At 39.5% G+C, this 26,631-nt stretch overlaps 1 protein-coding gene across 2 annotated transcripts in view; it reads left to right on the forward strand.

Annotated features, from left to right (window-relative positions):
• Nucleotides 1–26,631, forward strand: part of KIAA1324L (KIAA1324 like) — a 183,894-nt gene that overhangs the window by 49,197 nt on the left and 108,066 nt on the right. Inside the window, exon 1 of one of the 2 annotated variants that reach the window (XM_021063469.1) lies at nucleotides 3,442–4,942. The exons of the other annotated variant lie outside the window; for it this stretch is intronic. The gene's annotated coding sequence lies outside the window, so the exon portion shown is untranslated. Of the gene's footprint in view, nucleotides 1–3,441; nucleotides 4,943–26,631 lie in introns of those variants that run through there. 2 annotated transcript variants of the gene reach the window in all.

Genomic DNA, 26,631 nt, shown 5'->3' on the forward strand with positions numbered 1-26,631 from the left:
TTGCACTACTTAAACCCTAATTTCAAAGACTTCCACTTGCTAAACTGATAAAACTATTGATGGGGGTGGGAAGTGTCAAGAATCTTGCTTTTAATTCCACCCTCTTCCCCTCCCTGCCTTGGAAAGAATATATTTGTTTATAAGAATTAAAATTAGTTGTGGAGACATGATACGTAGGAAATACTAAATGTAAATTTCACTGCGAAGTTTGACAATAGCCAGAGGCACAGATTTTATTTCTGAATCTGGAAAAAAGAGACTTGGAGAAAGGAAATGCTTTGATTTTAGGCTTTTCTACTTTTTTAAAAAAATGAGTTTACTTGAAAAGAGACTTCAAAGGTAGTGTTTATAAAAAGAGTTTTATACACTGGAATTTTAGAAGATGTTCTTTAGAGCCTTCCTAGGCTTATTGGAGAAAAACAAGAGCTAATAAATCTCTACAGATAGCTTCATTCTAGTGTGGAGGCTGTTAATAGGCTGCTTTAAAGATGAACTTGTAAAATGCTTTGTGAGCACACTCCATGCTTAATAGCTTGCTTGATAACTGGTGGTTACCTTGAGTCTTTTTATGGCTAGAGGTGAAAAGACTAGAGGAAGATTTAGGAACTCTAGGCTTTTTCTGCCTACTTTTGGTACAGACCCTTAAGCCTGCTTTCCTGATCTCTTAGATTAGTCTCTTGCCTGACTTTCTGTGTGAAATAGCCATTCCGTCCCCATCATTCTTCATCTCCAAAGCGCTGGGGTTCGCCACTGACTGTGAAATTAAATTCAGACACCTTTGACATTCAACGCTCCTATGTGATCTGTCCTCACATTTTTTTCCTAGTCTTTTCTCCTCTTGTTCCTTCTCATACTCTCTACTCAAGCCAGTTGTCTCTTCACAGTTCCAGCAATAAAGCCCACATATTGCCCCTCAGTGCATTGCTCCAAGATGGTCCCTCTGTGTGGAACGTTGTGCTTTGTTCTCTACTTCTGTTCTGTCTGTGGAAATCCCACCAGCAAATTGACTCTCTCCTTCCTTCATGAAGCCACCCTGGCATCTCCTTAGCTGAGGGCAATGCTCTTTCTGCTTGCTGGTTAAACTTGTCCCTTTATTGTAGTAATTATCACAACTCAACTCCTGTGCTGGTTAGTCTTAAATGCTCAGGTCTTATGAGTCTTTTTTAATGTTTAACAAAAATTGAGGATGCAAATATTTTTTGAATCCATGAGTCACTGAATTGAATCTTTTTTCTCCCAAATTATCCTAATTCAGTTTACAACTACCTGTTGTATGTGTTTTTTCTATTTCTTAAATAGCTTTTGTATGACTCACTAATGTTTCTCTGATTACTTTTATTATCTTAAACTTAAAAAAAAGTTGAAAGGATAGCACAAGGAACTCCTATATACTCTTTATTCAGATTCACTAATTGTTTACATTTTGTTCCAATTGCTTTATTCCCCCCCACCCTGTTTGAACTTGGAGTTGTGATGTCCCTTTTTTTAAGAATAAGATCGTTCTTTGACACAACCGTAGTGAATGATCATAACAGGACATTTTACATGGACACTTTATTCCTGTTTAATCTACAGTTCGTAATCACATTTCATTAGTTCGAAAAATGACGTTTGTAGCTGTTTCCCCTCCAATCTGGTATATAGCCTTGCATTCCAGATTGCATTTTCTTACTGTATCTCTTTAGCCTTCTTCTATCTGGAACAGTTCCTCAGTCTTGCCTTTTTGCTTTGACATTTCTGAAAAGTACAGGCCTGCTGTTTTGTAGACCATACCTTGAATTGGGCTTGTGGGATATTTCTTCATGATTAAATTGAGATTACATGTTTTTGATCCAAATAGCACATGTAATGTTATGTCCTTCCCATAATAGTGTATACCAGGAAACATGTGATAAATAAATATTCTGGTTCTCATCAATTTTTTAGCTACTAGGTACAGACTACTATATACAAAGTAAATAAGCTATAAGGATATATTGTAAAGCATAGGGAATGTAGCCAATATTTTATAATGACTTTTTTTTTTTTTGTCTTTTTAGGGCTGTACCCATGGCATATGGAAGTTTCTGGGCTAGGGGTCAATTTGGAGTCAGCCGCTGGCCTATACCACAGCCACAGCAACACCAGATCTGAGCCACATCTGCGACCTGCACTGCAGCTTGCAGCAGTGCTGGATCCTTAACCCACTGAGCGAACCCAGGGATCGAACCTGCATATTAATTGGGTTCTTAACCTGCTGAGCCACAATGGGAACTCCCTTTTAATGACTTTAAATGGAGTATAATCTAAAAATTTTTGGATTACTACCTTATACAGCTGAAACTAATATTATAAATCAAGATATCTCAATTAAAAAAAACCACTTACCTACTAATTTTAGCAACCATTAATGATTTTCTAACATCATTATTCCTTCTATACTTAGTTGATCTTCACTTGATAAGGAGGCCTTTATTGGAACTAAGAGTATACAGTGTGGAAAAGTAGTCTTTTCAAAAAATGATGGGAAAACTAAGTAGCCACATGTAAAAAAAAGGAGCTGGACCACTATCTTATACCATAAGCAAAAATTAAGTCAAAGTGGATTAAATACCTGAGTGTAAGACCTGAAACCATAAACCTAGAAGCAAACGTAGTAGGTGGTAAGTTCTTTGGCAACAGTTTTGGTGGTGATATTTGAGTCTGACACTAAAAGCAAAGGCAACAAATGCCAAAACAAAGAAATGGGACTACATCATCAAAACATGAAATGGCAACCTATTGAATGTGAGAAATATTTACAATTCATGTATTGATAAGAGATTAGTATCTAAAATATAGAAAGAATTCATAAACTCAAAAAAACCAGTGTGATTATAAAATGGGCAGAGGACCTGAGCAAACATTTTCCCAAAGAAGACATGTAGATGACCAACAGGTACATAAAAAGATGTTTAACATCACTATCAATTATCACCACCAATCATGAGGGAAATGAGAATCAAAACTGCAATGAGATGTCACTTCACACCTGTCAGAAAGGTTATCATCAAAAAGACAAGATAACAAGTGTTGGCAAGGATGCGGAGAAATAGGGAATCCTTGTTTACTGTTGGTAGGAATGTAAATTGGTATCGCCACTATAGAAGACAGTGTGGAGATTCCTCAAAAATTGAAACATAGTAGCACCATATGGTAGACTTCTGTATGTTTGTCTAAAGAAAATAAAAACACTTACTTGAAAATTTACATCACCCCCATGTTCACTGCAGCATTATTTACTGTAACCAAACAATGGAAACAACCTACATGTTCATCAGTGGATGCATGGATAAAGATGTGGTATGTAAATAAAATGAAATATTATTCAGCTTCCAAAAAGAAGGAACTCTTGCCATTTGCCACAACATTGCTAGACTTCGAGGGCATTATGCTAAGTGAAATAAATCAGACAGAAAAAGATAAATGCCTATGATCTCACTTTTAGGTGGAATCTTTAAAAAAAAAAAAAAGGTCATCAACATAGAGAATATACGGATGAATGCCAGAGGGAGGAGATGGATGAATGGGCGAAATGGGTAAAGGTGGTCCAGAGGTATCCAGTTATATATAAGTCATGGGAATACAATACACAGCATGGTGACTATAGTTAATAATACTGTAATACTATATTGCATATTTAAAAATTGCTAAGAGAGTAAATCATAAAAGTTCTGTTCAGAAGAAAAATTTGTAATTTTTTGGTGACAGCTGTTAACTAGACTTACTGTGGTGATCATTTTGCATATGTACAAAGTCACATCACTGTGTTGTAACCCTGAAACTAATATGTCAATTATACTGCTATTTTAAAAAGCTTTTATTATTTATTTATTTATTTATTTATATTTATAGACTTAGGGATTCCTATTTTAGTCAGCAATTTTGATTATTTTCATTCTCCTATTGACTCAGATTGAGTCAGTTGAAGCCCGTTCAATCTAGTAAATTTGTCACTTTTACCAGTTTTCATTTATCTTTTGAACATTTCCTTACTCTAGCACAACATATTTTGGGCCTATTGTATACTTCTTCTGCTTCAGCCCTTGAATTAGCCCTTTCTGCAAGGGCTTCCTTTAATGGAGGATAGTATTTAGAAACTGAGATCTGGGAGCCAAGCATGTTTGTTCTACTGGATATCATTTTTTTCATATTCTTAGTAGACAGCTAGAAAATGTGTGCCTGTGTGTGTGTATACACACACATATATATACATATCCTATTTATCTCTTCATTTTATGCTGGTAACTTCAATTCCAGTGAAACAACAGAGTACATCCATGTTTTCCTCCTTCCTATATTTTTAACTTCTCTTTCCAATAGTGAGAAATGTGGTTTCATTATATTCAGTGTTTATACTCATTTTTCAAGTCTCGAATACACAGAAGTAGTGTCAGAATTGCTAGCCCATACCATTGTGAGAAGCCAACCTCCTAACAAGAGTTCAATATTTGTGTGCTTTTTTTTTTTTTTGAGGTACAAAGTACATAGAATCAAATGCCCAAATCCTAAGTGTACCATTTAAATTTTGGCAAATGCACATATCATGTGACACATACCTCTGTGAAGATAGAAGATATTTCCGTCACTCAAAAGTCTCTCATGAGTTCCTTTCCAGTTAATCCTCTCTTCAACCCTGCTGCCAAGACACAACAACTTTTTTGATTCTCTTGACTAGAGTTTAGTTCTTCTGGTTCTAGAATTTTATGTAATTAGAATTACATAGTACATGTTTCTTTTGTGTGTGTCTGGCTTCCCTTACTTAGCATCATGTTTTTGAGATTCATCTGCTGTGTTATATATATCAGTAGTTTCTTTTCTTGCTGAGCAGTATTCCCTGGTGTCATTGTACCACAATTTGTTTATCCGTTTTTCTGTTGATGGACATTTGGGTTGGTTCTAGACTATAGCTATTTTGAATAAGGTAAGTGGCTATGAACATTTTTGTACAAGTCTTTTTGTGGATATTTTGTACTTTTGGAGTAAGATCTTAGGAATAGAATGGCTAAACTATAGTTTAGGTGTGTGTTTAACTAGGAGCAGAAACTGCATGGAGTTCCTATTGTGGTTCAGTGGTTAACAAATCCGACTAGGAACCATGGGATTGTGGGTTCCATCCTTGGCCTCACTCAGTGGATTAAGGATTTGGCGTTGCCGTGAACTGTGGTGTAGGTCACAGATGCGGCTCGGATCCTGATTGGCTGTGGCTGTGGCTGTGGCTGGTGGCTACAGCTCCGATTAGACCCCTAGCCTGGGAACCTCATATTACGCGGGTGTGGCCCTAAAAAGACATAAAGACCAAAAAAAAAAAAAAAAAAAAAAAAAAAAGGAAACTGCAAAATACTTGTTCCAAAATGGTTGTACCATTTTTCACTTCCATCTGTAAGATATGATTGTTACATTTACTTCACATCTTTGTGAATATTCTGAGTTTTTAGTCTCTTTAATTGTACCTTTTCTAGTGGATGGGTAGTAGTATTTAATTGTAATTTTTGTCTGCATTTCCCTGCTGATCAAGGATGAAAAAAATTTTTTATATGTGTATCAGTTATTTGCATGTTTTTGTGAAGTTTTTCTGGAAGTCTGGGGCTGATCTTAAATTTAGTTGTTTTTCTTACTGAGTTGTAGAAGCTCTTTATATATTCTGATTGTGAAAACTTTGCCAGAAGTATGTTTTCAGAGTATTTTTCTCATAGTCTATGACTTGCCTGTTCTTCTTTGGCAGTGTTTTCATTTGTTGAGCAGGAATTTTAAATTTCAGTGAAGTCTCATTTACCTTTTCCCTTCTTTTTCAATTGTTGCCTTCTGTGTCTTGCCATAGAAATCTTTACCTTCCGTGGAGATATTCTCCTGTTTTTTTCTAAAAGATTTTTATGTTTTAACTTTAACATTTAAGTTTGCGATCCATCTTGAATTAATTTTAAAATATAGCTTTAATCATGGCGGTTGAGGTTTCTTTATTTTTCCATATGAGTAGTCTCTTGTCCAGCACCATCTATTAAAAGGACTCTTTCTCCCCCATTTAATTACTCTGGCACTGTTTGGACAGTCAGTTGCCTGTGTAAGTGTGAGTCCCCTGAATGATTTTAATTACAAGCATGGCTGTGATTTTCATTGAGCTATTACTTTATATTTTAAGCAGAACTCATAAAAACTTCTACTCAGCTGTTACATAGGGAAAGTTTGTTGTACTTTGATCACCCTCTTGATCAAATGCCAGGATAAGTTGGTGTGCGTTTTGACCCGGGAAGACATCTTTCACTGGGATCTGGCACATGTACCTTTGGTTCCTTCAACATTGTCCTTTAGCAAATATAAAAAGATCCCTGGGTAGTTTCTTTCTCACCTTGTTTAGGAAATATAGACTTTAAGAATGTAGTAAATCAATCTTTCATTTTTATTAGAGCACTATATGCCATGACGTTTATGGTAGATAATTTTTTTGGTCTTATTTCTAGGGCCGCACTCACAGCATATGGTAGATAAATTTTAAAAAGTAAAAGCAGGGTGCTTTTCAGCCACCCTCCACTTTGTTTTTGTTCATCTCTTCAGCGTATATGTGTTAAACTCCTATTGTAAGCTGCCTCACTGTGGGCCCAGAGGCTGAATGGCAGTTGGCCTTTTGTGATCACACTTCATAAGCCTTTGGAAACAGTTTTGAACATAGATAGAGCTGAGCTTTGCCACAGTGGGTGCCTGCACCCAGCCCATAAAATATGCAGACACATGCATGTACCTTCCCCCTACTCCTTGGAAGAATTAGGAAGCTGCCTTAGGGATCTCATTACTGGTAGCTCTGGGCTATTGTGAAGAGGAGTCAAAGCTCTCAGTACTGCTGACTGTTTAGGATTCCTGTTTCCAAGGTTAGCAGTTTTCTTTTGTAGTCTAATATTTATTCTTTGGAGGAAAATACTTGAAACTGTCTCATTTCTCTCTCTTTTCAGACCTTTCATGCATAGCGGTTTTAGAGCTTCCTCTCCCATTACTATGTCCCGTGGCTTCATGGTCAGAATGCACTCTCTGTAATTAGGCGTGCAGCTGATGATGGGCCTCCGGTAGCCATCAGCATGCGACCTTGACAGTGTGTGTTAGGAAAAAATGTGTTGGGTGACTGTTGTTATCTCTAATCCACTGCAGCTGAGCAACAGTAATGGCAGATGACAGGGCAGGCAGGCTCAAAGCTCCCAGGAAGAGTTGCTTTTTGCGGCATCTTGTGTACAACAGCCTGTCAAAGATGCTTAGGGTTTGTGGTGAGAGCTCCCCTTGGCTGACAAGGCAGCGGCTTTATGTTTGGAATGTGGACACGTATTGAATTTGTATTAGCTTCTTTTGTAAGGCAGAGTGCAAGTACATAATGAAATAAGTAATGTGTGTAAAAACATTGATTTTTGTTTCATACTGGAACAGAGGCTGTGTCTGTTCTGGACTCTGATGTTTAAATTGAGGCTGAGCTTTAGCCCGCAGCCCTTTTGCATTCTTTTTGGAAACAGGTACATTCTCCCTTTGTTGTCCCCACCCATCCAGGAAGGAGGGGCATCTGTTGTCATATGCATTATTTATCCGTGAGAAACAGTTTTACTTAATTATCTTCTTTGCAGCTGGAGGCCCAGTTGGGATCTCTCCCTTTTGAAAGGATAATAGGACTCAGTGCTGTTAATACATTTCAATTAGTGAACTCATGGCACAGCCAGTGCCTCACACTTAGTTCTTTAGATGGCTTTGTAGATAAGAACCTCTACAGCAAAATGAGAAGCTGGGAGGTGCATGCTTCCTTAGTGCCATGTTCAGTTCTCACAGCTGCTGAGCAAAGTGCACGTTTTCTCCACACCATTATTCGTGTCTGACCCCGCCGCAGTGCAGAGGCCGCTTTCTGGGTTATTTCATGTGGTTCCTTCTTATTGTACTTTCCCAGCTTTGGACAAAACCCAGCTCTTGATCCGGTATAGCACAGCTCACATTTGGAGAGAGAATGTTTTATTTAATATTGTATCCTCAGAACTCTAGCTCTTTCATTTTTTTAATTGAAGTATAGTTGCTTTACAATGTTGTGTTAGTTTCAGGTGTCCAGCAGAGTGATTCAGTTATACTTAGATATATTCTTTTTCAGATTCTTTTCCCCTGTAGGTTATTACAAGATATTAAATATAGCTCCCTGTGCTATACAGTAGGTCCTTGCTTATCTATTTTACATAGAGTATAATGTACCTGCTAATTCCAAATTTCTAATTTATTCCTCACCCCCCTTTTCTCCTTTCTATGTCTGTGAGTCTGTTTCTCTTTTGTCAACAAGTTCATTTGTATCATTTTTTTAAATTCCACAGCTACCTGATATCACATGATATTTTTCTGTCTGATTTACTAGTATGATCATCTCGATGTCCATCCATGTTGTTGCAAATAGCATTGTATCATTCTTTTTTATGGCTAAGTAGTATTCTACTTTGTATACATACATCATCTTTATCCATTCCTCTATTGATGGACATTTAGGCTGTTTCCGTGTCTTAGCTGTTGTAAACAGTGCTACAGTGAACAATGGGATACATGTCTATTTTCTTTCTTTTCTTTGTCTTTTTGCCATTTCTTGGGCCGCTCCCATGGCTTATGGAGGTTCCCAGGCAAGGGGGCAAATCAGAGCTGCAGCCACTGGCCTACGCCAGAGCCACAGCAACGCGGGATCCGAGCCATGTCTGCAATCTACACCACAGCTCACGGCAAAGCCGGATCCTTAACCCACTGAGCAAGGCCAGGGATTGAACCCGCAACCTCATGGTTCCTAGTCGGATTTGCTAACCACTGAGCCATGATGGGAACTCCACATATCTATTTTCAAGTTAGAGTTTTCATGTTTTTCAAATATTTGCCCACAAGTCTAGTTCCTTCATTTTAAAACAAGGCATTTGAACTGTGATGAGCTTTCATGCACTTTTGAGTGCCAAGATTTTTTTTTTTTTTGTCTTTATTTAGGGCCACAGCCACGACATTTGGAGGTTCCCAGGCTAGGGGTTGAATTGGAGCTGTAGCTGCTGGCCTATACCACAGCCACCCAAATGCGGGATCCGAGCCACGTCTGCGACCTAGACCGCAGCTCATGGCAACGCCAGATCCTTAACCCACTGAGCAAGGCCAGGGATTGAACCTGAGTCTTCGTGGATGCTAGTCAGATTCGTTTTCTGCTGAGCCATGACGAGAACTCTGAGCCCTAAGCTTAGATCCTCAATGAATGTTGAGGTTTTGGAGCCTCTTGAGTCAAAATGTCAGAAATCTAGAACCCAAAGTACTGGTACCTGGGTACCAAGGCTGGTACCGTGCATGTGTGGCCTTGAGAAAATGCTGGGTTTATCTGGTCCGCGTAGTATTAGTCTGTCTTTGCCTTTGTGAAAACATAGGGTAGGGGCTTCTAGCACCTTCATTCTTCCTTACCCTTCTTTAAAAATAATCAGAGTGGCATTTCCCTGTTGGCATATTAACACATGTTTTTAAAACTTCATAGTTTTCAAAGTGCTTTCATTAGTCAGTGTCATACTGTACAGTTTCCTCAGAAGATAATGTTATTCTCTTTTGAGGAGCATAGACCCAGCCACTGACAGGTGACTGCCTTGATCACCCTGTTGGTACATGCTAAGGCTGGGAGTGAGCACCTTACTTTCTAACCCCTGATATTAAGGTGTCACAGGGTGACGTGTAATAACACTAAGAGGTGCTCACCAATTCCCCTTTGTTCTGGAGTCAGCTCACAATTGAGAGTGTAAAGAGATGCATTTATTTTATTTTATTTTATTAGTTATTTTTCCTTTGTCCTACCCAGTGTAAGAGATCTCTTTTGACCTTTCAGGTGTTTGAGTTCTTCTTCCAGTGTTCAGTAGGTGTCTGTAAAGACTGTTCCATTTGTGGATATATTCCTGATGTATTTGTGCATTCCTTATATTTTAAATCAGGGCAAGGCTTGCCTGCATTGTCAGTCTCAGAGAGCCGGGCCTGATCAAAGAGGGCAGACCTGTAAAACTTTTGTCACTCCCTCGAAGAACTAATTTATGATGCAGTGATGACCTCATTCCCTCCTTTTGAGAGGGTCATCCATCATATTTCCCTCTTCAAAACCAAGCCCCCAAGCCAGAGAGAACATCTAGTCCAGCGTGTAGCACTGGAGGTTTTGAAGAAAGATGGTCCACTTCTCACCTGGGGTTCCTCTTGGCTGGCAATTCCCAGAGGTGCCCTGGGCCATCCTGGAGTGAAGAGCTTGTGATGGGGCACCTTGGTGTGCAGAGGGTGGAGGCATCCAGCACCAAAGGCTTTCTAGTATCCCCCCAAAGTGGAGGAAGGGGGGTGCTCTGGTGTCCTGAGGACCTTCGTGTTAAGGATGGGGCCATTAGTTGAGTGGGAGGCCTTATCAGTCTTTTCTGGTAGATGTACCCCAGCTAGGTGAGGGGGCACATGCCTGATGAGAGAGTGTTCTTCTTACCTCTGATGGGGTCCCCAGGAGATGCAAAATCTCCCCTCAGAATATCGCGTGTGCCTTTGTGGAGGGAACAATACCTGGTAGCATGGTTTACCTACACCAAGAATACCTGAGTAGTAGAGAGCTTCAGCATTTAGCATTCATATAGGGGGAGATGCCATGGGGGTGGTAATAGTGACTTGTCACTGGCCTTATTAGATGGAGAAGGAGCTGTGGCCAACAGAATGGGGACTGCTGCTGCCAAGCCGACCCAGCACTCTTGCTTTCTCCTTGTGTCCTCAGCAAAGTCAACATGTGGGGAGGGGAGGGGAGGGCAGGCCTTCCATCCCTGTCAAGATGGGAAGTAGTACCTGTGCACAGGTGCAGTCTGGATTAGAAGGGAAGGACACCCTGGCCTTGAACTGGATTAGACTAATTTTTGATTAGAAATGACTGGAAACATTGGTTTGGACTGAGCTCTTCCTAATTGGCAAGTATGATCTTTGCCCAGCTGAATGCGATCCTCAACTTTGGGATTGGTAACATTTCATAAAACAAACAAACCCACAGCACTATGTCGAGACTCTTCAGCCAAATCTGACAGATCGGCATTGACTGGTAGATCACAGTTGCCTGGTGCATCACAGTTGACTCCATTAAGTTCAGATATTCATAGAAAATAAAGCTGCTTCATTCTTCATGACCAAGTCTCTTCAATCTGTCTAACAGCACATCTACCTCTTCTCGTACTTGAGCTTCACCAGGTGGGGGTTAGACACATCTGTCTCACCATTTGCCTGCACAGCCTCCTTTTCTCCTCATAGTAATTTGGGAGCCGTGATGTGACAGGCTTCCTTTTTCCTGTTGGACCAGGATTTCCTTTGTCACTTCTTTGCAGAATGGTTTCTAGGGAGCCTAATTTTAAAAAAACCACACAGTGCATATTACCCCTGGTACACATTATTTCATTTAATCCTCTCTTTGTTTCTGAATGACAGTATTTCTGTTTATAAAGAATGCTTTCTAGATGAGAAACTCAGAGAAGTCCTTGACTTCACACTTAATAAGAGACAGAACTGAGATTTATTTATGTTTTAATTGAAGTATAGCCAACTTACAATGATGTGTTAGTTTCTGGTGTATAGCAAAGTGATCCAGTTTTTTATATATATATAAAATACATATATATGAGTTTCCATTATGATTTATTATGGGATATTGAGTATAGTTCCCTGTGCTCTAATGTAGGTCCTTGTTGGTTATCTGTTTTATATGTTGTAGTGTATACCTGTTAATCCCAAATTCTTAATTTATCCCTCCCCCGTTTCTCCTTTGGTAACCATAGGTTTGTTTTATCTATGTCTGTGATTCTGTTCCTCTGTTGTAAATAAGTTCATTTGTATCATTTTCTTTTAGATTCTACATGTAAGTGATATCGTACTATATTTAATCTTTGATTTACTTAGTATCATAATCTCTAGGTCCATCCATGTTGCTGCAAATGGCATTATTTCATTCTTTTTTTTACGGCTAAGTGATATCCTACTTTATATATATATATAAAAGTATACACACACACACACACACATATATACCATATTTTCTTTGTCTGTTCATCTGTTGATGGATACTTAGGTTGCTTCCATGTCTTGGCTGTTGTAAATAGTGCTATTACAAACATTGGGTCCATGTGTCTTTTCAAATTAGAACTGAGACACTGAACTCCTCAGTCTGTTAATGCTGTCCCCATTTGCCTCTCCAGCTTGCGCTGTTGTTGTAGGTCACCACTTTCCACAGGGTAGCCGACTTCACCAGACGTACAGCTGCTTTTTTGACGTGGGTTTGTGGATGATGCTTTGTTCCCTTGATTGAAAACATTGAAATGATGGTGCTTTTTCTGTGTTTCTACTTAGCCAAGCTTATGCTCATGATGTAAGGCCAATGAGTGGGGTTCATTCCCTCTTGTATATTCGGTACAGTGTGTAGAATGTGGTTGGCATTTGTTGGGATAATAACAGAGGCAGAGGAATGACGAGAGCAGCGGCGCAGTAGACGGCTGGCTCAGAGCCCCAGCAAGTTGGGGACAGTGCAGGGCTGAGTCAGACGCTGAGTCTGGGCCAATGAATGAATCTAGGCTGCTCTTCTTTTCTAGGTTCCTTCAGACATATCTGGCATGAATTAAATTTACAGGACGGATTTGTGTTGACTGGGACGGGATTCAGGAACTTTCTCTCTCTGGTTTAGAAAACCACACTTGCCCCGCCCCTGTACTGTGGGGGCAAAGAGGGGCTTTTTCCAAACAGTCAGCCCTAGAGTCTGCCTTTACCCAGGATGTGTCACTTTGACCCTCAGCTTCCCTTACAAGTGCCTTCCTTTCTGTCCCCTTTTAAAAATGTGTAGTTTCTTGAGAGGGAGCCCAATCTTTGTTGACTGGTATTCACCAGGACAGTTTCACAAGGGGTTGAGTGGTGGCTTGCAGGGGTGGGTGTCCAGTGTCACATGGACTTTTGATCATCCACATGGCATTTTTGCCTTCCATATGGATAGTAATGTGCTCTTGGCCAGGGTAATCTGGCCCATGTGGATGTGTTTTTCAGTCCAATTCAGGAAGTTCCATATGGCACTGTTTTCATTCTTGTATCATCTTTGCTAGGTATTGACCTTTAGACATGAGATGGGTCTGTTTTGAAAACAAATGAAATGTAAAGGAGGATCCTATCATGTGCATGGATTTTTGTTATAAAGATGCAGAGGCTTTGCCTCAGCGTTTTAGGCCATCAAATGATCCTCAATCACAGGAGTTCACATGGGAGAATAGAATCTGTTCAATGTAATCTAGATGCAGCCTCTTAAAACACAGGTGAAATACAGTGCTGAAACTGTATGAATGTTGTTTTCATAGACAGAGCTTGCTAAGGCTCCATTTTCCCCGGGGAGGCTTGGTGCTTTAGTAAATGTTGTTGATAAAGTGGGGTATGCTGTCTCCAGAAGCTGTTGCATAATTCTGATGAACAGAGCAGAGAGGTGACCCAGCACACATGTTTGTGGGAACTGACCTAATTTTCTACTGCAGGAGGTAATTTCAAATCATCTAAATTCTTTACTCTGCATTTTATCTACCCAGTTGATTTTTATAGTTCAATAATCAAGATGGTAATTGATAGAATATATCATTTACTAAAATTAGTTAAATAACTACAAAGAGTTTACTGAAGGGGGGTAGTTTTCATTATAACTATTTTCCTACCAGGGCTGCTGTTGGGGAGGTTTCTTTATTCCTGTAGCAGAGGAAAGCACATGACATAGTGATGAAAACAAATTCTGTTTCCAAAAAATGCTAGAAAATTCAAATACTGACTACCCTGCATAAATCAAGTAGGATTATTATGTGCTTGATATTCTTAAGTGGCCACACTAGAGAGAATGCCAAGGGAAGGCTCTTGGTGCCAAAGTAGGGGCTTTGTCAGCTGTTTTTTTCCTTGGCTCTTGTAGGCTGGGTAATTTATTAGGTGTCTGTTTTTATCTCCATTCCACAACTGTCAAATATGGATAATAGCAGAACTAGGAAGAGAGGAAGTGGAAATGGGAGTATCTGTTTGGTACTTTTATTTTTGCTAACCTCACTAATACACAAGTACACAAAGGAAAAAAAATTTTTAAACCATAAATGCTCCAGAAATCTCCATTAATCACTGCTCTTATTAACTATCACTTTCCAACATCTGCAGCTTGATATTTCTGTCGATGATGAGGCATTATAGTTGTCTCAGGTTCTTGGGAAAAAAAATTAAGAAACTGTGGAATCCTAAAAAAAATTGGTAAAATAGGTTGCTATGAAAAATTGATGATCCAATACATCAGAATTGCCATATACTGTAAATATAGTGTCTGTTAACCTGAAAAGAGTGCTAGAGAGTAGACTAGGGGAGTGGCTATCAGTGGGCATATATGAATTTGTCCCTCAGGGGGTCCCTTAGCCATCTCTGAGATATCTGTGGTTGTCATGACTTGGGGGAGGGAGGTTTTGCTTCTGGCATTTGTTGAGTAGAGGTGAGGGACGCTGCTGAAACCCCAAAATGCACAGGGCAGCCCCTGTGACAAAGAACTATCTGGCCCTGGGAGTTCCCTGGGGGTCTAGTGGTCAGGATTCTGCACTTTCACCTTTCAGCTCAGGGTTGGGGAACAGAGATATCCAATGAAGCCACTGCAGATTGTGTTCGTAAACAAGAACAAAACAACACGACAAAAGAACTATCTGGCCTCAAATATTAGAAGTGCCACTATTGGGAAACCTTGGATTAGATCCAGAGGTAGGAAGCCCTGGATTTGTAGTTTCATTCCACCCCCGCCAAGAACCCACACATTAGGCAAAACTGCTTAACTTCTGTAAGCCTCTGTTTCTTCTTTGTAGAAACAAGGATGATGCTTCATCATCCACCAATATTTGAGACTTGCAGTGCAGATCACTGTGAGCTAAAGGATGTTAAAACCCTTCATAAACTAAAGGAAGGGTAGGTACAGATTGTGTGATAATAGAATAAAACGAATTTGAGTGTTTTTATAAGATCATTGTTTAACCAGAATACCTTCTCGATGAATTGAAGCTTTTGTGTGATCATCTCTTGAAGGTAGGGTTGACACTTATACTTTTTTTATATCCTCAAGTACAATGCCATGTGTATAAAGAAATGATGTATATTTGTTAATTACATACATTTATATTTTAGACCTTCTAGATGCTTTATTCTAAAACCTTAAACACTCATATAAAGCATGAGGTATGCTGAAAAATACAACTACAAGTTTGTCTTTTCCCTATTGTATATTGATTTAGTTATAGGGATAGATCACCCCTTGGAAAAACTAGTAACAGGCTCAGAGAGAGAAAATTGTAACATATACAAATGGTTTTAAAAAGCCTTAAAAAAGTAAATGCTGATATAGCTGAATTTGTGACTTTGCTTGAATATATTAATACAGTTAACCTCATACTTAAAATTGTTTCAGGAGAGTCAATCAAAAATTCTGAGTTGGTCTCAGCATCTCGTGTATTCTACATTCAGAATGTATCTAGGAGAAAGTAGATTAATGTGATGGTTAATTTTATGTGTTAACTTGACTAGGTCATGGGAGTGCCCAGACTTTCAGAGATTATTTTGGGCATCTCTCTGACAGTGTTTGTGAATGAAATGAACATCTGAATCGGCCGACAGAGTAAAGCAGATTTCCCTCCCTAATTTGGGTGAGCCAAATCCAGTAGTTGAAAGTCTGCATAGAACCAAAAGACAGCTCCTCCTGAGTATGAGAGGGAACTCCTCAAAGGCCAGAGTTCTTGTTCTAGCACTTGCTCAGACTGCTTTGATATGCGACATGAGTTGTTTTCTTGTCTTTGGATTCCAGATGGTCTTTCTGGTTCTCCAGCTTACTGGTCTTCTGATTAAACCATAAGCTCTTCAGGGTCTCCAGTTTGCCAACTGCAGACCTTTAGGTTTGGTGGCCTCCATAATTGTTCCTTATTATATATCCATCCGTCCCTCTGTCTCTCTACATTTTAATCAGTACTGTTGGTTCTCTTTCTCTGGGGAACCCTAATACAATTAGTGTTTGCTAGGAATAAGAAGAATGAATGGGGGTGACTCCTGGGGGGTAGAGGTTTTTTTTCTTGGAGTATTGATGAAAATGTTCTGTAATAAAATAGTGGTGGTGGTTGTACAACCTTGTGAGCATACTGAAAACTACCTGATTGTACACTTTAAATTGGAGAATGTTATGGTATATGAATTCTATCTCTGTATAAAAAAAAGGCAGGTTATATCTGGAATTAACTAACCTAGGCCACACCCCTTTCCTCTCTCGCCTGAAACACTGGCCTAGCCAGCCCCCTCACTGGTGCCCCTGCTTTCCAACCTCACTTCCATCCTCTGTGCAGCAGCCAGTGTGCTCTTCAAGAAATGAAAATGATGTCAAAGTATCCTCCTACTTCAAACTCTATGAGTTCAAAGGACAGAATACACTGAGGACAGAATACAAAGTCTACTTCATTGTCTGTAAGATCCTGTCTTCTGGCTTCTCCCTGTCACTTCATGCCACTCCTTTCCTGGTTCCCCCAAACTAAGTCAGGTTGGCTTTCTTTGTGTTCCTCATATGTCCCATCCCTCTTCATTCTCTTGGCTTTTGGAGCTGCTGGTTGCTCTCAAGGCATGTTCTTCTCCCTGTGACAAGCTCTTCCTCCCCGTGCTTGGCTCCATTTCATCCTTCAGGTCATATCATAAATTCCACCTCCTGTAGGCACCCTTTCTAGATTAGGGCACTCTCTTTGTTTCCAATCTCTATCATAACCTTAATAATCTCATTTTAATTGTTGATTTTTTTTTTGTCTTTTTAGCTAGAACATGAGTTTCTCAAAGGTGAGAATCTTCTCTGTCTTCTCCTTCTGTTCCCTTGAATTCAGCTCAGTGGCTGGTTTCATTAAAATTAAAGTTTTGGCTGAGGGAGGCACGTAGCTTGGTTTCCTTACACTATCCTTGTGACCATGTTGCTTGTGCATCTTCTTCTGTGACCTAGGGCATCTATTTCATGGAATCGTGAGAATTAAGATAGATAACTCATGAGAAGCCTTTGGCACCATACTTAGCACATCAGTAAGTACTCAGTAAATTTGCACTAGTTATAAATACAAATGTAATTATTGTGCAAAAATGAATTAATCCACAACAGTAGACTCCTGGAATGAATTTCTTTCAATGATTCCTCTCCTGTCTTTCAGGTTTATTTCCTAGTTACATTCTTTTTCTTCACTGTTATTTGTTTTGTGCTCTTTCTCTTGCCTCCATTCCCAACTCAAGGAGGAAAAGTCACTTTCTAGTTTTATTATAACCCTTGAAAAAAGAGAAGAAATCACAAAAGGTTAACAGTCTGCTTGGCCTTAGGATGGAGTGCAAAGCGGGTTGTAGCTGCCTAGTTGGTTGCTGATTCCATTTGCTCACTTCGTCTTCTTTCCTTCAACTTCAGTTTTGTTTACGAGAAAATTCAGAAAAAGTTAGGTATGTCATAAATACATAAACTATTATTGCTAGTGTATTCTTGCAGAAGCATAAGGTACATGATATTTAATATAAAACTTATATTTTCTTACTGTTTTATAACTTTTCTTTCAAAGAATTACATTACCATACAATGTGCCTCTCACTCATAGTAGAAGAAAATACGTATCAGCCTTTCATCACAGGTAAGTGGACTTTTTAAAAAAAGGACAGTGTTTCTAATGTGTATTATGAATATGACTATAATGCTCTATACCCTAAAAATTCCTTGAGGAAATTCTACTGGTCATCCTAGACTACCATAACGTAATCATGCTGCTGCTTCTTTACAATCACTGTATGAATCATTATTCCTGTAAATAAATAATGAATTTACACTTTTTTCATTTCTGATGTCTAGTGTTAGTAATTTGTATAACACACTGTATTGTTTCATATAAGACAATATTGATGTAAGTATTGACAGACAATTCATTTGCTAAACAATGTAAACTTACAGTATAGCTAAGTATGATACAGTATTACTCTTCCTTATGATTTTCTTAGTAACAGTTTCTTTTCGCTAGCCAACTTTATTGTAAAAATACACAAAACATACCAAATATGTGTTAATGAGGTGTTTTTTAAGGCTTCTGGTCAATAGTAGGCTATCAGTAGTTAAGTGTTTGGAGAGTCAGAGTTAGATAAGTTTTTTTCAGCTGTGTTGAAGGTCAGCACCCCAGACTCCACATTGTTCAAGGGCTTAACTGCATTTCAAACCTGAGCCCTTGAGGACATCCTTGAGCCATTGAAATCAACTTTGAAAAGTCCCTTACCTTTGTGACTTCATGTTAAATGGCAAAGTTCAGCTTTCTTGTTAAAACCAGTTTGAGAAGGTATTTTCTGTTACTTCCAGCCCAAGGTATTCTAATGGATATATTAGTAGTCAACATATTGGAGTGAATGAATGAATGAATAAATAAAATGGGAGGCAGGAACGGTAGCCCTATCTCTTTTGCTTTGGTCATGGAGGTGTTTTATGGGCTGACTGCTAAGTATATCTATAAAACTCAGATTTCTTAGTGCCAGCTGAAAAGTCAACTTTTCTTTTTCACCGCCATTTTCCCATTCAATTCCTGAGACATCAATTGGTTTTTTATTTTATTTTTTCTGTATTGCCAGTGAATCTGCCTCTCACTCCCTCCCATCTCCCTTCCCTACCACCACTACCACCACCCAGGCTCAGTGGCTGGGAAATTCTTTAGAAATGGCTTTCTTGTTGGAAGGTATTAGGAAGCCCTAAAAGGAAATTTCATCATGTTTTAGACAAGGATTGTTTAACAAGTTCAATTATTAAAATGTGTATGTGTTATTGGAGCTCTTCCTCAGGGATATACATTTTATTCATGTTTTGCCACATCATTTAAGCATCTAAGGTGATTGATGAGGACCTTATACTAATTTGATAGCTTTTAACTTGAAATTTTAAAACACCTGATAAATGACTTTGATTTACTCATTGTTATACTTCCTAATTCAACAAAATGTTTTATGCTTATCATTGCAACTCTGTGTGTTTGGAAGAAAGGAAAGTCTAATTAATGTGGTTCCTCATTTCCCAAGTGGGCATCTCATTTCTAGGGTTATTTTCCCATCTTTCCTTTTGTGTGTAGGGTAAAGGGATATGATTGAAAAATTACCCATGCAATGAATATTCACTGAACATCTTTGCTACTCTAGGCTCAGATAATAGAGAGATACAAAACTTGATTATTGCTTTCACAGGAGATTAAAATTTGGCCAGGAATCTAAGATTTGTGTTAAGAAGGGAAATCTGAGGAATCTTATCAGTGGTGCAAATGAGGAGGCTAAAGGAGATCAAAGAGAGATTTTGATTTGGAATAGATTCCATTGAGAAGAGGTGTTAAGTGGGCTTGAAAGAAGAGAAGAATTTAGCTGAAAGGTGTGTGTGCTCATGTGTGTGTAAAAGAAAGAGAGATATGACTAAGGGAGTTTATAATAGAGGGGGCAGATGAACACATAGTACCTATAGGGCATAGTAATTAGACCAATTTGGCTGGAATGTTGGGATTGTTTAGAAGTTGGATTTTGAGAAGGCCTTGGGGACTCGATTATGAAGGAGCTGGAATGATGGGCAGGACGTTTGGACTCTTTATCTGTTACAGCCTGAAATCCATGATTGCTTTTGTAAACAATCAAAATTCATAAAAGAAAATAAGAGAAAATAGTATAGTTCCAGTTTAATATAAAATACAGTTATTAAAATAAGAGATTTATCAAGAGAAGTAATTAGTTGTCCTTCCAATATTTGTAAGATTTTAATCACCAATGTGGATGGTTTCCTTCCCTCTTTTGAAGTTCTGCTACACTCAGTAGTTACGGTATTTTATTGACATAACTCATCATCTCTTGAATTCTTTTGTTTGTTCTAGGGGAAGGGCAGTATCTTATTCACTGTCATGTTCCCAGGGCTTACTGCTTGGGAGGGGATCACTGTGAGGTATTTAGCATGAACCCAGGTTCTGGGTTCTTCATTTTCGTAGGATCTCATTTCTGCTCTCAAGGACTCTGTAGTTTTTACAGTTGTGGCATTTTTAAGATGATAAATGATCATGACATTCTTTGATTTAAAATGTTTGAGGTAGAGAAAGATAACTACTGTGTGATATCATTTATGTGTGGAATCTAAAAAATGTAGCAAAGTGGTGAATATAAGAAAAGAAGCAGACTCACAGGTAGAGAGGACAAACTAGTGGTTGGCAGGGGAGGGGCAATATTGGGGGAAGGAGTGGGAGATAAAAACAACTGGGTGTAAGATAGGCTCAAGGATATATTGTATAATATGTGGGGTATAGACAATATTTTGTAATAACTAAATGGAAAGTAACCTTTAACAATGTATAAAAATTAATAAAAGATTTCAGTGCCATTTTCAAATTGATGTAAGATTTCCAAAATTGAACTGTCTGAAATTATTGTGCATCAAAACATCAGCGAAGACATTAGACAAGCTTTATACTAGAATGATATAGTTCTGTTCCCATAGCAGCATAAGTAAGAATTTCACCTTTTCATTTAATGTAATTAGAGAGTCTGTGCTTCTGTGCTGGGAGAGACAGAGAGCTTTTATTGAGGGTTCAGCTGAAACTGCTTTTCCTAATTTTTCTGCATGAATTTAGTTAAGGAAATAATGTGGGTCTAATTTCTTTAGGGTAAGCTCATAGTAAATCTTCATTTTATTTTGTATTTCATCCTGACTGAAGATTCTTGAACTAAATCTAGGAACACTAGATACTAGAACTCTGTCATTAGGAACTGTATATATCATTTTTAGCCAGCTTTCTATAATAGCAGTAGTTTATTTTTCTTTGTTACGACATAATTTTTATGTACACATTGGGAAGAAAGCACATCAGGTACTTCACTTCCAATATTTATCATCTCCTCCTCTTTAGTGACAGAAACTTGGGCAGCATGCTCGGTTAAAAGACACTTTCTAAAGCTTCTTTGCAGCTTATGGCCATGGACCAAGTTTTGGCAAATGAGATATAAACAGATGTGTCAGATAGGATTTTTGGGAAGGAATTTTAAAAGAGGAGAGCACACATTCTCTCCTTTTTCTCTTTAGTTCTTTCTGTCTTGTGACTGTCATATGAATATAATGGCAGGAGCTTCAGCAGCCATTTTGGATCATGAGGCAACCTTGAGGATGGACATCAAGAGGAGTGTAGCAGAAAGACAGAAGAAGCCTCCTGATTTCATGCAACCTCCAAACTAGTGCTGCACTGCTTGTTTTTTGGTTGCTTTTACCTCAGAGAACAAACTCTGACATAAGAGAGCTGGGGCACATTTTCCCAACTGTCAATAATAACTTTGTAATTATATTTATAATCAAGAATATCATGCTTGTGTTTTGAAAGGAGACTGAGTTTTTTCTCACTGACCATCGATATGGTAGTAATCACTAGTAATATGGAGGTCTGGGGGTGAGAAACTGTTTTTTTGGAAAGAGAGTATGAGAATTTTCTTGGGAGTATGGTGCCTTGGTTAGTTTGCCCTGGTTTGACAGCTCTTCGGTAATATAGTTGTTTAATACTGTTGACCTCTTATTTCTTCCAGATGTAAAACAGATCATTGTCCCTCTCCTGATCACCTGATACAGTCACTTGCCAGGTGTTTGCTCTGTGCCAACTCTGAGTGGGTACTTTCCAGTTCTTGGGATTTCCGTTGGCACTTTATCCTCATCTTAGATGTAGCACTGTTGCCTTCTGTTATGATATATAGCAGATCTAAATATGATACATTTATAAATAAATCTATGATTACATGTGTTGATCACAGTGCTGGTTAGTTTATTTACAGGTTGGATGAATAAATTCCATTTTTTTGGAAGACTATATCCTATGGATGACAGGAACAAGCATTGTTTCCTTCCACAGGTAGGGTTTCCAAGCTTTGCAGCTATAACATGTGTATAGTGAAAGGTTATATTCCAGGGAGATTGTATTAATTTTTTGTGGGTTACAGCTCGGGACCTTATTTCTTCTCTGCAAGCACTGAAGAAAGGAATATTTTATGATGAGGGTCACAATCTATATAGATTTAAATTGAAGTAAGACCTTTAACTCTCTTAACTAGTTCCAACTCTCCTGTTTATTCAGTGTTGCTCTAGTGGCCCATGGAAAATAAATAATCTTTAACCTCTCTTATCCTCCTGAGAAGAATAACAACTAGCTCAGTACTTTGAATTCTAAAGAAAATAACATTTGCAAGATTCTTTCTTCATGTGGCATCTCTTAAAGTACTTTTTTTTTTTTTTTTTTTTTTTTTGATTTTTAGGACCCAGGCTAGGGGTCTAATCAGAGCTACAGCTGCTGGCCTATGCCACAGCCACAGAAATGCCAGATCTGAGCTGTGTCTGCTACCTACACCACAGCTGATGGCAATGCCAGATCCTTAACTTAATGAGTGAGGCCAGGGATCAAACCGGCAACCTCATGGTTCCTAGTTGGATTCGTTTCTGCTGTGCCCCACTGGGAACTCCTTAAAGTACTATTTTGACCTATGGTCTCTTTTTTAATTTTATCCAAGGCAGAGTCCAAGGTTTGGGGGCTTATCATCTTATTCTATGATAATAAGGAGGCAATATTTTCTTTATATTTCAAAGTTGTAAATTACTTGCTCCTTGAGATCTCTGTTTAAAGAGCAGCACTCAGGGCATTCCACTTGAAACCTGAAGCAAAGAATCAAGAACAAACAATAAACATGACAACAGGAGTCAGAGCTGTCACGTGGGGATATAGTGTGGGGTGAAACCCAAATCATCTCTGCCTCGTGAATTTCATTCCAGTCACTTCTGCCTAAGTGGTAGTAAGTAACAATGACAGTGGCAGTTTCTTTTATTTAAATATAAAGGACAAAAATATGTGCACGTTACTTTTAAAAATGGGCTGTGTGTGCTAGTGTGCTTGTTTACATTTGCAACTGTTCAGAAGACTTTGCAATGAAAAAAGATAAATAGCCTGTAGCCCACTGAACTTCATCGCGTGTGCTTGCTTGCTGCCAGCCCGTCAGCTGCAGATTGTCCCAAACTGGGAGCCAAGGTAGCCAAAGCCACTGTGCGAGAAATCTTCCAGCTCTAGCTAGGCACATGTTTGTATGTGCTATTTTACTTTCTTCATTATAGCTAAACAAAAAGATATTTGGACCCCGAACACATAGCCTGCATAATTTAAAAGGGAAACAAAGCCAAAGTTGATTAAAATTGCGTGTTTAAGAAATATCTACAATCTGTTGGTTCTCTAATTATGCAGCTCCCACAAAAATAGGTGATTGGTTAGCTTTCATGTGTTCCCCTTGTTTTAATTGCATGAGAACATTTCGCTATTTATGAAGGGCTTTTGTGATTCTAATGTATAGTTATTTATGCTTTTATCACACAGTTAAATTGGGTCATTTTCTACTTAATTGCCAATGTGCTTGAAAGACAGGTAGATTTACTCACCTAGGTTTTCTCTTTGGTTAATTTTTCATGCAACTCAGTGTGTACTGTGGTTCAGGTGTGTACAGTTTTAGGCTCACGATAGACTCTGAGATTTATAAAAATAGAGATGGCATCATCCTTTCCCTTGGGTCACTTAGCTTCTCTAGGGCAAGGGGGACGTGCACACAGACATGCAGCAAGGCTAGGTTATCATGATTTGGGTGCAGCCGTGGTTTTTGAAAACCATGCTTAAACTGTTTTTGGTAGTAATAGTCATGTCAGGTTCCTCAGCTCTGCACTATCCCTCCCTCGGTCAGTCCTTGCCTACACTCGAGGATTTGGAGGTGCAGGCAGAGAAGGGCTGTAGTGGCACCAGGATAGAGCTAGTGGGCTTTGTTGCCTAAGGATGGAGGCAGGCAGTCTAGTGGGAGGATATTCCAGCCTGGAGGTGCTGCAGCAGCGCCAGGATAGACCCAGTGGTCTTGGAGCGTAGGCGGTCTCTCTAGGGAGCAGCAATCAACTGAGAATGAGAGCGGTTCTGGCTTGAAGGGAATTTTGAACCATCCTGACAGCACAGTGTAACAGCTCTGACCTGAGCTCTTTTAATGAGCCATTCCTCAATCCTCCCGGTTGCCTCAGAGGTCAGAGGTCACAATCAAGAGTCAGGTAGCAGTGGACAGCAAACTTTATTTACACCCTCAGAGAGTGGGCTGCCCTGGGTAGGGACTGGGACTGGCCACAGCTGGGACTTTCCTTATATTCCTCTATCACAGACCTGTTTGGGGAACCCTATTCTCTTGTCCCAAATCCACCAGTTGCCTGTCCCAACTCCCCTGCGCAGTGCGTGCATAAGGGTTGAGTGTTGTTTTGCTCTATGTTTGGGGACCGTGTTTGGACCCTCTGATTGGTTCTGGGCGAGGATGCCTTATTTGCATGGGAAAAAGGTTTTAGGGAGATGATCCGAAGAGCGTTCCTCTGGTAGCTGCATGTGTCTTCATTGTTTGATCTCAGGCCTCCTCTTTTTGGTAACGATAAATGGCCTGTTTTGAATCACCCATGTCCGAGTCCCTTTCCTATCCTACTGAACAGTAGTGATACTTCCATAGTGGATACTGTGACCCAGGCACTGTCTTAAATACTTTCCTATCTCAACTCATTTAGTTTTCACAACAATTCTGTGAAGAAGATACTGCTATAACCCCTATTTCACCCATGACAAGAAGTTAAGCAACCTGCCCATGAATCCAGTCATGCCTCGTTTCAGAGTCCTGTACTTGGATCAACTACGCCATTCTGCCTCTTGGTATAAAGAGGAATGATTATAGCCAAGAGCATAGTTGGAAATATCTGAATTCTTTTAACAGAAACCTTAAATTCTGGCACAGAGGCAATCCAAACAAACCTTTAGGTAGAAGCATTTAAATAAAAATGTTAAGGGAGAGGATGGTAGTTTCTCCAGTATCATCTCTGAGTCAAATACTTAACAATATATGTACAAATAGGCCATTACTGAAAGCTTGTCCAGCCTTTATTAAAGCAGTATGTAATTCAGTGATGTGATAACACAGAAGAATTTTGAATACCCCTTTGACTTCATTTTGATGAAATTTGGTTCTCCAGCAACCACTCTCTGGAGCCCAGCGTGAACCTCTGGCGAATTACTCTCTGGTTTGCTTACGTGTGGAGACTACGCTGCAGTGGGTGCTGCTCTTTGGCTTTAGGAGGAAGAGACTTAACTTACAGTTTTGAAGTTTGTCCTGGAAATTTCCAAGGAAACTCTGTTATATTTATGATATCATCCTGCCTATAGGGGAGGAGATGGAATGAATGACATTTCAAGATGCCTTCCAGCCATAGGTTCTGTGGCTGGCTGGCTGAAGCAAAAGGTGTGAATGTGGCCTGGGCTCAGATTTTCATTCATCATTATCAAGAACTCTGACACATCTGATTGTGTACACAGGCTAATTTTTTCTGCTTGATGGTTGAGATGGCTGGCTGTTAACTCTACCTTTTTTTTTTATTTTTTGGCCATACCTATAGCATATGGAAGTTCTGAGGCTAGGGGTCAAATCAGAGCTGCAGCTGCCGGCCTACACCATAGCAACTTGGGATCCAAGCCACGTCTGCCACCTACGTGACAGCTTATAGCAACACCAGATTTTTAACACACTGAGCAAGGCCAGGGGTTGAACCCACATCCTCACAGATGTCAGTTCTTAACCCACTGAGGCACAGTAGGAACTCCAACTCTATCTTTTTTGCTTAGTTTAATTTTAAGCATGTGGCTGTGTAACTGATCACAGATGATTTAGATTCCTTTTCTGAAGCCATAAGCTTTCCCTGTTGCCACTAGCACACAGTGGGGACCTGCTCACCACTCACATAAGTGCAAACTGCAAGCAGTAGGGAATTAACATCCCATGTGACTGAATGTTGACCAATGAGAGGAGTCACTGGGTAAATTCTTCTTTCTTCCTGCTTCTGAACTGGCTGTTTGGAGGTCCTGTAATTTCATACTGCCCCTCTGAAGATATTCTGCGGGTTTGAGCAGTCAGTTCATAAGGAAGCTGTGGCCAGCTTGGTGACACATTCTCTTATGCTTGCCTTCTTTTCCTTTCCTGCCTCCCTCTTGTTTCCTTGGAATTGCATTTCTCAATAAAGTGTTCTCACGTAAGCCTTTGTCTCAAGCTCTGATTTCTGGGGATTGTAGGGTCATTCTGCTCTGAGAGAGGTCACCTTTTGTGGGATTCCAAGGTAAATTGTAATGATAAAATGTGATGAGTGCAAAGAATTGTGTACAGGAGCTGGGGGTGCATGTGAAGAACAAATAACTCTGGCTTGTGGAGGCTGGTAAGTGAGGGAAGGATTCCCAGATGGAGGTGCTTCCTGAGTTGACTTGCACAATGCCTAGGGTTCACTAGGTGCCCGAAGCAGAGGAGGACATTCCAGGTGGAGAGAATCCTGTGCTGGAGCCCATGGTTTCATGGAAGATGGTGGGAGATAGAGCTAGGACGTAGGCCAGATCATAAACGGTCTTAAATACCGTACTTGAAAGATCAGGTTAGTGGATCCATGGGAGGCAGAAGCCAGATCATAGAGAGTTGAGGGGTATGAGAGAGAGTGAGGGATGGGGAATTAAGATGACCCTT

This window comes from Sus scrofa, chromosome 9 (genome assembly GCF_000003025.6).
Source record: "Sus scrofa isolate TJ Tabasco breed Duroc chromosome 9, Sscrofa11.1, whole genome shotgun sequence".
Classification (NCBI taxonomy): Eukaryota; Metazoa; Chordata; class Mammalia; order Artiodactyla; family Suidae; genus Sus; species Sus scrofa.